The sequence below is a fragment of the Pseudochaenichthys georgianus genome, chromosome 3, assembly GCF_902827115.2.
Source record: "Pseudochaenichthys georgianus chromosome 3, fPseGeo1.2, whole genome shotgun sequence".
In the NCBI taxonomy this organism is placed as follows: domain Eukaryota; kingdom Metazoa; phylum Chordata; class Actinopteri; order Perciformes; family Channichthyidae; genus Pseudochaenichthys; species Pseudochaenichthys georgianus.
Window position 1 is genome coordinate 40,932,967 of NC_047505.1, and position 13,179 is coordinate 40,946,145.

General features: G+C 38.3%; 1 long non-coding RNA gene across 1 annotated transcript in view; it reads right to left on the minus strand.

Annotated features, from left to right (window-relative positions):
- The window catches only part of LOC139435946 (uncharacterized), a 63,604-nt gene that overhangs the window by 2,683 nt on the left and 47,742 nt on the right, over positions 1-13,179 (minus strand). Inside the window, exon 2 of the long non-coding RNA XR_011645151.1 lies at positions 9,475-9,587. This is a non-coding gene — a long non-coding RNA (uncharacterized lncRNA). The remainder of the gene's footprint in view (positions 1-9,474; positions 9,588-13,179) is intronic.

Genomic DNA, 13,179 nt, shown 5'->3' on the forward strand with positions numbered 1-13,179 from the left:
CTAATAGCTGTCTTCCCTAAGACAGTCCTAGCAGTTGGCACATTTAATAAAACCACTGCATTCGATCTCAGGCAGTAGCCACTTACAATTCTCCGTGAGATCAGGGAGCAGATATAAGATGGAAGTTTCCCTAGCATGGCTTTGTATATAAAAATGTACCAGTGACTGAGCCTCCGTACAGTTAGTGAAAGCAAACCAGCCCTTGCATACAGGGTACAGTGATGGGTTAATGCTTTACAGTTTGTCACAAATCTCAGTGCACTGTGATACGCAGCATCTAACTTGACCAGGCAATTGGCAGGTGTATTCATATACATCAGATCCCCATAGTCCAGCACAGGTAAAAAGGTCACAGTGACTAGCCTTTTCCTGGCCTCAAGCGAGAAACAGGACTTGTTCTTGTAGAAGAAACCTAGCCTAACCCTCAGTTTTTTTAGCAGGTTATTGACATGAAGTTTAAAAGTGAGACAATCATCAAGCCAGATACCAAGGTATTTGTAACAGGCAACAACTTCAAGTTTTGTTCCTTGCATAGTTACAATATCTAAAACAGGCTCTGGTGTCTTTTTTGCTTTTGAAAAGAGCATTACCTTGGTTTTATCCACATTTAAAAGAAGCTTTAATTCAGAGAGCTGAGTCTGAATAATGTTAAAAACAGCCTGTAATTTAACAACAGCCTCTTTAATGGAGGGACCTGCACAATACATCACAGTATCATCCGCATAAAAATGTAAAGTAGCTTCATCCACATTATCACCTACGCTGTTAATATATATGGAGAATAAAAGTGGTCCTAAAACAGAACCTTGTGGTACACCATTAGAAATGTTTAACCACTCAGAAGACAGTCCATCAAAATGAACACGTTGGGACCTTTCAGAGAGGTAGTTCACAAACCACCCCACTGCATTGCTGGATATGCCAATACTGAGTAGCCTCTGTTTTAAAATGCGATGATCAACGGTGTAAAACGCTTTGGAAAGGTCAATAAACAGAGCTGCACAACTCTGCTTATTATCTAAAATACTAGTAATGTCATTTACCACTTTCATTGTGGCAGTGATGGTGCTGTGTTTCTTTCTGAATCCTGACTGATGTTTAGACAGGATGTCATTTATAGATAAAAACTCCTTTACTTGTTCACTCACAAGTCGTTCGAGCACCTTAGCCAGAACTGACAATTTAGAGATTGGCCTATAGTTATTTAAAATAGTTGCCTCCCCTCCTTTCAGTAAAGGCAAGACATAAGCAGACTTACATACTTTTGGAATTGCATTTGTGCTGGGGGAGAGGTTAAAAAGAGAAGTAAGAGGTGGAGCAATAAAATCTGCAGCTATCTTTAAAAAGAAAGGTTCTAAGTTGTCCGGGCCAGCCGGTTTCCTAGGATCTAACTTGGATAATGCTTCATGAACAATACCAATAGTTAAAGGAGTAAAACTGAAAGGGTTTTCCAGACCACATTGTTCAGAGTCAAGGATTGGAGCGTTCACAGAAGCAGAAGTACAGTCAGTGACAGAATCAAACATAGAGCCACAAGACACAAAATGCTTATTAAAGCAATTTAGCATAGTAGCCCTGTCTGATATAGTGCCAGATGCTGTGGTGAGGCACGGAGGTAGCTCATTTGGGATATCACCAGTGGAAATCGATTTTATGGCTTTCCAAAATGTCCTAGGATTATTCAGGTTTTCTGTGGTAACCGACAAATAGTACTTTGATTTAGCACTTTTTATTTGAGATGTGAAGCTATTTCTTAGCTGCCTAAAACGTAGCCATTCTACCTCTGAGCCTGATTTCCTAGCCTTAGCCCAAGCATTATTTCTCTCATGAAGGAGACTGGACAGCTCAGCAGAAAACCAGGGATTGTTTCGTCCCTTCACTCTAAATTTACGCAGAGGTGCATGTCTATCTATAATTTTCATAAAACCAAGATAAAAATAAGACCATGCAGTTTCTACATCAGCACACAGATTGATTTTACCCCAATCAAAATCAAACAGATCATGTAAAAAACCCTGCTCCACAAAGTGTTTTTTGTCTCTCTTTGTGATGACACGTGGCTTAACCTTTTGGACCTTAGTGTCCCTAATTGTGGCCACAACACAGTGGTCACTCACATCATTAGCAAATACTCCCACAGATGAGTATTTATGTGGAACATTTGTTAAAATTAGATCAATTAAGGAGGATTTATTTGGGGACTTAATATTTGGGCGAGTAGGACTGTCTATAATCTGGGTAAAATTCAAAGAGGTACACAGGTTTTTAAAATCCTCTGACACAGAAGTTAACCAGTCCCAATTAAAATCACCAAGCAGCACTATTTCCTTGTAGGAAAGTTGTGATAACAGTTTTGCCAAAGACGATAAAGAGTCCTTGACAGCCGAAGGGGCCCTGTAGCAGCCCACCACCATGAGCTGTTGACCCTTTGTTACCTCAATATTCACGGCTAAAAATTCTAGCTGTTTACTAACAGATTTGGAAACCATATTGGTTACACAAAACTTATTTTTCACATAAATGGCAACGCCACCACCTTTTTTAGGCCGGTCAGTACGATATACACTGTAACCATTTATGTAAATGTCAGAGGCCAAAATGGATTTATCTAGCCACGTTTCTGATAAGACAATGACATCAGCATCAGTCGAACTCGCCCAAATACGGACAAAATCTAATTTAGGTAACAGACTACGCACATTTAAATGAATTAAACCTAGCCCAGATCTAGATATAAAATCAGCAGGAGTAGCTATTTGACTAATACTGCTCGGTGGACCTGGATTTGGCTGTACATTTCCTGATAGTAACAACAATAAAAATACCAAGCACCTTTTCCTCTTAATCAACACACATACATTGTCAGCTGTTCTAGAGTCACCAGCAAACTTCGCAAAAGTGAGATTAGAGTTTAAAAAACAATTCTGAAGGACCATCGTGGCAGGCATGTGCTAGGACTGTCTTAGGGAAGAAAGCTTTTAGTTGTGCAGCTCCACTAAATTGGAACAGTCTGCAAACATGTTTAAAACTGAGCACTTTGGTTCCCCTGCATCATTTTAAAACTCGGCTGGGTGACATGCTATTTGATACTCATGGTACCTGTCACTGTAAATAGAGTTTGTAAACTGTACCCTGTACATTATGTTGTATGTCATCCTTATTGTTGTTCTGTTGTTTTTATGTTACATGTGTAACTAATGTCCTGCAGGTCACCCTTGAAAAAGAGATCTTTTGATCTCAAGGGGCTTTCACCGGTTAAATAAAGGCTACAAACAATTAACCGTTTATAATTAATAGAGCAGTATGATTGTACTCTTATTATTAGTCAAGATGTCGAATGAGAACCCTTTTTATGAAAATAATAATTACTTTTATGCTCAATTGTCAATGTACCAGTTTGTAATTTGGTAAACACTTCATATTGATCAATTCTGATCAATAGATGTAAATTGGATTTTAATGTTCATCTGTAATTATTGTGAGCTGAAATATATTTGCTGTTTATTTTTAACCTTGAATCCACCAAACATTGACATACATTTCCCAGCTAAATCGTTTTATAAGCAAAATGTTTTGTTTATTGTTTTGTCTATTTTTTTAGAAAAGCTCAATTAATTAAATGTATTGACTCACATTTGTTTTCTACATTGTTCCTTTGTTTCAGGGTAGTTCAGTCAATCCTGTGAAGAAGACAGTAAGACCCTGTATCCGCCAGGTTTCTTCGCCTAGGTAGCAGCACTTAACACATCTCAGGGGAAGTGTTGGTAGTGCTTCTCGTGAAAATGTAAAACTCATTTGAGCCACGCAGTCTTTCACTAAAACTCTAAATATTTATAACTTTTTGCATTTGGCAACATGAGTGTAAACACATGATACAGTTCGAGCACCAGCAGGACGCTGTACAGAGGAATGCTTTACATTACAGGAAAACCAAGCTCCGAACCTGGGGGGACAGAGCCTTCTCCATCGCTGCCCCCACCCTCTGGAACTCCCTCCCACAACACATCAGAGACTGCACTGACCCCCCCACTTTCAAAACACTGACCAAAACACACCTCTTCAGACTGGCTTTTAATCTGTGAATTATGCTGTATTGCTGTTTTAATAACTTTTAAATGTTATTTTATCTTGTTCTAATAACTTTTAAATTATATTTGATCATGTTTTATCACCACTGTAAAGCGTCTTTGAGCACCTGAAAAAGCGCTTTGAAATGCAATGTATTATTATTATTATTATTCAAAAACACTGTGCATCCACACTGATTTCAACAAATCCTTATTAAGCTGAATGATGAATCTGCTGCACGAGTTTACAATCACTAAATGGTGAGATGTACAAATATAAATATGCTAAATGAGAGATGTGAAAATAACATGTGGCAAGAGTGTCCTCCATCCTCCATTAGGACAACACCTTCACTGTTAATATAAGATGAGTTCAGCACTTTGAATACATTTCTCCAGCCAAATAACCCAAAACGTGATGAAGAGGACAAACTACACAGACAGATATATCTTTGTATTTTTTCCTCCATCCCTAGACTTCCAAACCGTCTCTCAGCACACCTCTGTGTAGGTTTCTCTGTACACCCCCTACCCTGTATGTCTCTCTCCTTCTCTTAGCTTCAGGGGAAATTAATTGATGATAATCTTGTCTCGCAGAGCTGGTTTGCAAACTTGCCTTTTTATCAGCAAGGCTTCACTTTCCACCACTTATAGCTTCATTTATCTCTCTCTCTCTATCTCTCCCTCTCTCTCTCTCTCTCTCTCTCTCTCTCTCAGTTAGCTATGTGTTTAGAGTGATCTCACCATGGTTTTCTTCAATAAAGGGAAAGAAAGATTTGTTAAGGAGTTGGCAGACAGACAGGGGAGAGAGGTTGTTAAGGACAGTGAAAAAGACAGGGTCAAATTGATTTTTTGTTAGTATGAATCAGTTCAAATGAGTAGAAGCCGAGAAAATGTGGGGAGAGGAGAAACAGAGAATATATCTGAATATTTGTCTTTCACTGCAAAACAGTTCATTGGCTAAATCAGCTCACATGCTTCAGTTGAGTGATTCCTTTAGTGTTTTGTTTTATCTATTCCAAAGGGAGATTTATTTTCAGCATGAGAGTCAAATCGACATCAGGGACAACAGCCAAAATAAAAAGACACAGCCTTTAAAGAAAGTCACAGCAAAGCATTAACAGAAATCTAGGGAGAGGTTTTGGGATATGGTTTTAGGAGCTATAAAAAAAAATCAGAGAATGTTTCATCATCAAGGATAACTCGTGATCAAAATAATTGTAAAAACGTGGAAGGCTTTTAAATGTGTTTTAAAAGAGGGTGAACAAAACTATGAATAACAGTCTTCTGTGAAGGTAAATATCAAATTCACAGGCGCTGAGGGAAAGTGTCAGTTTGGCGACTTGTAGATAAAACATTGGATGACTGAATCCTAATGTCCAACTCCTGGACCTCAGGGCTGAGCCCTCTGGACTTTTGGTCTTATCGGGATGTGTTCGCCGTCATCTTATCAAGTCTGCAAGGGCGTTTGGGAATGAGAGGATAACAATGTACTATGTGATAATACTTCAGATCTTAAATGGTTATAAATTCAAATTCCTGACCCTGTAACCTATCAAGACCCACATTTTTTCATGATCAATTCTTCACACAATCCACATAAGCAATTTATTCAAGAAATGTGCAAGGTCTCCTGCTTTACATAGCATAACAGATAAAAAGGTTAAAGGACAAATAAAAGAGCACAAAGGTTGATAGTCAGTAAAACGTTCCTGTTATCGAACAGGAACACTGCTAAATATATCACATCAAACTTACTCGTATGTGGCACCGCTGTTTTCCCTGGAAGTCAGTCAAAACTAACTTTTTCCCTTCTAACTCTGCAGACTATAACAAGCATTCAGAAGTGAAGAATTTCTTAAAATCACTTCTATTTCCTGTCAGGCTCTGGGCTATAAGCAAACATCTGAGAAGAGTTTTTGTTTCACAAGTCAAAAAGTCATGACTGGTCTGGCGTTAGTGGACTTGGTTGACATGAATGTTTGAGTGCTATCTTTAAAGTGTGGTTAAAGTCTAAGTGAATAAAATCTCTCAGAAATCGTCTGGCAGGTTTATATTAATATTTGATGTGAAATCCGACTACAATTTTGATAAATGTCATTATATTAGCCAAAGCAAGACTTTCATAATGCTAATGTTATCAAGGTGACAATCTATCATTCGAGAAATCCAATCATTTAAACAATTTAACTAGATAAGCTTTGCCTCAAAGTGTAATTTTGTATTTAGAATGCATGTTGCACACAAAACAGGTGCATAGTGTAAGCACAATATCATAGTTTGTGTCAGATGCCAGGCAGTGTGACTAGCAACTTATTTTCCTTATTGTTTCCAATGTTCTCTGTTTCATATTAGTCTTGACTTAAAAGACTCCAGTAATGCTCACAGGAAATAAGGTAAAGTTGACAGCTACAGTAAGCAGTTGGCTGGAACTAGCATATACCAGGACTGATGATGTGACAGGTGACTGATTTCTTATACACAGAAAAACAAAACATTTAATAAATGTCATGCCTTGTTTTTATGCATGAGTGCCATTTTCATTAGACACTCAAAAGCATTCATAATACACATATATTGTCTCGATACACACACAGACATTAATCAATGTTTGAAGTCTAGGACATCAATGCAAACAAAGCGAGACAGAAAAAATACATTAGCAAAAAGTCCTGTCTCTCTCTCTATCTCACACACACACACACACACACACACACACACACACACACAACCCGTGACTCCTGAGGCAACAAACACACTTAAGGTTCCCCAGGGATATGAAACGGAACAATGGATAGAAAAAAATAAAGACAAAGTACTTCTTGGTACTTCCTGGAAAAGGTATAATGGCTGTCAGGATTGTTTCCAACATACACAAACGCACACATGTCACACACTCAAACATAGACACGTACACACGGGAGCAAGAGTGTACATCTGGTCTCGTGAGCCTGTCTTTGATATTTAGAGTTCATGAATCATAGATGAACTGTTATGCAAGCGATTTGAAACATTCTATGTTTGTGTGTGTGTCTCTTCAAAAGGTCAGGCTGAGGATTTATGTTACATCCCAACAAACACGCACACATGGAGCAGTCTTGTATACCATGACACATGTAAGGGCACAGCAAAACAACAAGCAGCCAGGTAGTAACAGAAAATCAACGATATACTGTATATGCAGACCTCACAATTTAGAAACGGTAATAAAGGACACATTGATATGTGACCACAGAATATGTATATATAGTGCACACGTTATGGTAGTCGCAACTAGTGCTGCGTACCGGTACGCCGAACCGGTACTGGACTTGTAAAAAGTGTTGGTTCAAGTCCGGTTAAAACCGGAACGTCGGGAACCGGTACTTGGACTCGCAAAAAAACTAGCACTTACGTCTATTCTGGTTTCTGTGGTTATTTAAACATTCCCTGATAAACGTTATTCAGTGTCAATAAATGAGTGCTAATCCCAGTGTGCTCAGTGTACAACATCACATGTCATTTCATCTTCGATTCACGGTTTGAAAACGTAGCATTTCGCCACATGCTAATGCTAACCGGAAGTGAATATTTTTCAGAATAAAAGTATTAAGTTAATAGTGTGAACTTCCGGTATTTTCAGAATAAAACTGATTTAAATTAAATAGTGTATTTAATTCAAAATTACGCCATACCAACATTGACTTTAATTTCTAACAGTATGTATGTATATCACTATGTATGTAGTATGTACTGTATAATGTACACATGTAGAGTTGTAGAAAATACATGGTGTACAGACAGTACAGTACACTCTGACTGTACAGTCACTACAGTGTAGCCTATACTGTATAGTAGGTGTGTAACAGTGTAATGCGTATAGTCTACTCTACACTCTACCTTTCAGCAATGTTTTAGGCTCAGTCAGCTCAGGGACTGTTTGGTTACTTTAGTTTGGTAAATGAAATAAATGTTTGAACTTTGTAGTAGTTCACTGTAGTTGCTGTCATAAGTCATTTGTAGACTAAGTGGCAAAACGTTTTTTTTTTACATTTGTACTTTGTAGAGAAATGTAGACACGAGTTGGAAGGGAGCACAATAAACCTGATGAGTTTGAATTTGAGTTGATTATGAGTTAATTTTCAATTGATAATTAGCTCACAATAAGTTCACTTTAGTTACTCACACAACTTGACACAAGCCATGGGTTCAGGTCCGGACTTATAAGTCCGGACCTGAACCTGAACCTGAACCTCTGGACTTGAGTCCGGACCTGAACCTGAATGTGAGTCCAGGTACGCAGCACTAGTCGCAACTGAAGTAGGGAGGACCGAGACAACAGCTCTGGGCTGCGATCCAAGCGCCTCCCACACATCTATCACTATGAAGAGTCTCTCTTATATCAGAAGTAGGTGAAAGGCCTAACGTTGTACCCTCAGTCAATAGAAATGGCTGCATGTATTGTAAGTTCAACTCATTTTGATCAAAAGAAGTGTTGCTGACTTTTCTGCGCTATGACTTCACACATACAGAAAGACTAAAACCTAACTTATTGCTGATTAACACCATCTGAATTGCGACAAATATTGGTGATTTTAGAAGTAAGGCAAGGCAAGGCAAGTTTATTTATATAGCACCTTTCAGCACCAGGCAATTCAAGGTGCTTTACAAAAATGAAAGACATTCAGACAAAGGCATTTAAAAACAGTAAAAGATAATAAAAGAAACATTAAAAGAAAAACAAAAAATGAATGACATTAAGAAAATGGCATTTAAAATCAGTCATTAAAAAGAAAAGCTAATAAAATAAACATTAAAAGATAAAAGTTACAGTGCAGTCTAAGATATGAATAGTTCAATTATTTCGGTTCTTGATTTTTTATTTATTCACAGAACCTCCCTTTGGAAATCCGAACATTTCCGTCCCGATTGTTAATTTAGACTGATTGTTTTCACCATGTAATGCTTGCATGACATCCACAATCGGACCCTCAGGAGGGTGTACTAGCCCCCTGCTCTGCTTTGCGTTCCATAACAAAGTCTTTAAGTGTTACCTGAACACCCCGTGTTACCAAAACACTATTTTTCACCCGTCGGTGATGTGATACTTGTTCCTCAGTACAAATCACCCAAAAACGGATCGTAAACCCTGGCTACGACGGATATCCCAAATATCCTACAGAAAGTAAGGAAATTATACGACACAACCTGAATAATAAACCACCTAATTCCAAGCAACACAAATGTGAAATATAGCGCTCAGCTCCAACCCGATCATCCCTCTCAAGCAACTGCAACCATCCTGCCATAAATACTTTGCCATTAGGAATCACTTCGGAATCATTTCTCATCACTATCGCCTCAGAAACTGTCGGTGCATCATGACCAGCACTCATACATCAATATGTACCATCACACATTGCCTTACCTTCGTATACAGCTTTGAAGCCCTGTGCACTGACGGCAAAGTCTGTGGTAAACCACAAGGCCAATATAGATCCACTGCTGACTATAGGGGAGGGCAGCATGAATCCTGACAACCTGAAAAACAGAGAGAAATGTGTATGAAACACAGCAAGACAGTTGACAGATGACTTCTGAAAGCAAACATTAAGGCAACGTCAAACATGAAATGTGGCAAAACAAACATATATGGCAATAAAATACAATTGAGTTGAGTGTTGATGTTGTGGTTAAGACCCACAGCCCTGAAGCCATAAAGATCCCTGTTGGCCTCAGATTAGGTTTCTCCAAGAACTTATTTGATGTGTTTTCCTGACTCCCTGCCCTCCCTGAGCTTCCTGCTGTCTTTTTCTTCGAAACAAAAGAGTGACAGAGGTGATTTTCTATTTCTCTAACAAAAGCACGTGATGCATCACTGAGCTACAGTTCACATGGTTCACTATTTATTATAACAAACCATATTGTGAGTGCATTCACTCCGTTATACAGAACAAATACAACTGTAATATAATAGGAAACGTTGTGTTTTCTTTGATACAGGTGAGCTTTTGATTGAAGAGAGAGTTTATAATATAACCCTTTATTTTATTAAATGATGAACAATGTGGAGGAAAATAGGAATGGTTGAAATAACAGAAAGCTGAAAGAGCTGCATTTCAACGAGATGAATGGTGAATTTAATTGCTTGAATAATGAAACAGAAATAATGTTGATGAAAGCGTTTAAATACAAAAGACAAATGACACATTGCTGGAACTAATATCTGCTATTCATACGGTCATGACTAGACGTTTGTTAGAAGTTATCCTCAATAACTAAAAATCATAAACAGTGCTTATCTTTATAGGATTAAACATAATTATCCTCAGCATTTGCTGGTCTCAACTTATTCTTCCAAGCAAAAGTTAGGTCTTGAGAAAGCTCTGCATATTATTTTTTAATAGATGCAATAAAACAACAGCAACCATGTTTGTATGTTTTGTTTGTGATTGTAGGGCAGCATTTCTAGTAGCCAAAATGAAGATGTAGTTCTATCGGTACACACGAGATGAGGGGAAATTGTTAGTACTGTGTGAGGATTACCACCGCCAAGTCTGAGGTCATGGTGCTTTTCTGGATATAGATTTCCCCCTTTGGGTTGGAAGGAAGTTGGTGCCCAAAATAAAGGACTTCCCCAAATCTTAACCCAAAAGCTTTTGGTAAAAGGAATGAGAATATATATGCTTATGGCTAAAATACCAATAAAACCTCTGACAAATCTGGTGAGAGTTGCTAGACTACTTCCATACTAATATTGTATTCCACCTGCTCAAGAAGGGAGAATTAATAAGCATTATATATACAATCTTACTTGGAGTGTCCATGAAAAAATGTCAACTGAAGTGCAGAGTTAAGTAGCTCTTGATATATGCATATCAGAAGCAACGATTGGACACAAGTTTAGATACAATCAATTATCTTTGGTTCTTACGGAGCCCAGAGGGATATGAAGAAAAAAAAAAAACTCGGGATAACAGGTAACGAGAAAGTTACCGGTGCGCCAAGTAGGAAGTGGAGCACACATGAAACAACCATTTCTCCATAGGTTCTCTATGCATAACAGTATGACAATATGAAAGGTGAGAATAGACTACAAAGGGAACGAGAGTAGAGGGACAAATCAAGAGAAAAGGAGCGCAAACGTTAAAACAAAATGAAAGTGCTAATGAAAGCTTTAGCGCAAGTTCAATAAGGAAGACCTAACACGAGTCACTTACACGTCACTCTATGGCTCCCTTCCCCCCTCATTAAATACGAGGGCGTCACCCCTCAGCAGCCAATCGCTGCACATACTAAATTCCTTAAATGCCTGCTCTTCCTCCCTGTCAGTTGTCATTGCAGATGATCACACGCAACCCGCCTCCACCCCTCTCGCCTCCCGTCTCCTTCAGGACAAAGCTAAACCTTCCTTCTTCAGACCGGTCTCACCTACTCATCACCACCACCAGTGTCTAGACCCCGGGGATTTCATCGGAGCGGTTCTTTCCGTCCTGAATGATTATCCTGCAAACCGGGGCCTAATCGCCAAACACCATTACATTCTCCTGTTGTATTATCATGGCAATCATTTCATTCATATGACGTGTAAACAATAAATATGTAATTCTTACATCACGTCTCTCCGGTTTGAAATGTAATCAAGGCAGTGACAACAATGACTTATTTTGTACAATTCATTTTTCATCGTTAGAAGTAGGCTACAAGGTTAACAGAGAGGTGGGCTGGGGAGACAAAACAAAGGAGAAAATGAAGGTGAAAAAGTGTTAATAGGGCAAAAAGGTTTTTAAGAAGAGAAGGAAAGGTAGATGGACAAAAAAGAAAGTAAAAGAGTGACAAATGTAACCACAGAGGACAGTGAAATGGAGCATGGTTAAAATTAATAATTTGAAATTCTCTGGCCACAAAGCAAGGACACAGAGGACAGACAAGAACGGGAGAACAGGAAAAACGAAAAACAGAGAGAGAGAGATGGAGGGAAGAGAGGAGACAGATGAAAGGCAAGGACAGAACGGAGACGTGGGCCGAGACAAAAAGAAACAAGAAGCAAAAAGGAGGAGAAAGCATTGCCTGCAATAGGTGTAAATACGTTATTGTACCCTGCGACAGCAGTGTCTGGCACCTCACATTTCTTTAACTAATTTGTAACATTACTGGCTCAGTAATCGTACTGCCTTGTTATTTCAAAATTGTAATGTTTTTGAGACAGAGGATCCAGGTCACGGTGAGAAGGCTAATTACATGTTAAACCATGGATATGACTATGAGGGCACAGCAGCATGCTAGCACTACCATTTCTGTAATTTGAAGAAATACCTGATGAAACTCGTGATTTTTACATTTTATTATCCTTCAAAACTGCATATTTTAGTCTATTTGTCAGGATGTAATGATTACAATGGGTTTGTTAAGTTGTTTAAAATGTATGCAGTGTAAAAACAAAGATTTACCCCTTCAGTTTCACAAACACTTAACTTTTTTTCCAAACATTTGCTCATTTGGCATAGGGCTATATTGCACAACATTAGTTTTATTTAGATTGTTTGTTAGGCTTGATTTTTAAGTGTTGGGAAAAGTGCAAGTTAAATCTGGTTGCTAGAGCATGAATACCTTGCTATACAGCTAGCTAAGTTATTGCTAGCTTCCTGCTCACAGTAAAACAAATACAAGATTAGGGTTAAGGTGTAAAAAACATGCAATATGGTTGCTAAATAAAGCAAACTGTCAGGAGCTATGGCAAGACTAAGAGGAAATGTATGTTCTGCTGCCATTACGTGTTGTTAGTTTACATAGTTTTGTTCTTATTTCACATGTATTTAAACCATGTTTATTTATATATGTAATTCATGATTCAGTGGTTTGCATGTTATAGCCATATCTTTCTTGTCTGACTTTGTCTACTTTTTCAGGCTGAGTGCTGCATTTTCGGTGCAGCTTCTATTTTTCTCAACCACACAGAGAATTGCACAGGCTATAATAAATCACATTGGTGGTCCAGAGGGGACAGCGGTTGCATTCTCACATGAATATTTCACCACTCAACACATAAAATGTGGACAAAGTGAAATGGGTCTAACTAATTATTGGGATCATGCTTTGCTCTGTCATTTTTTAATTTCATGGGCTGATGAAG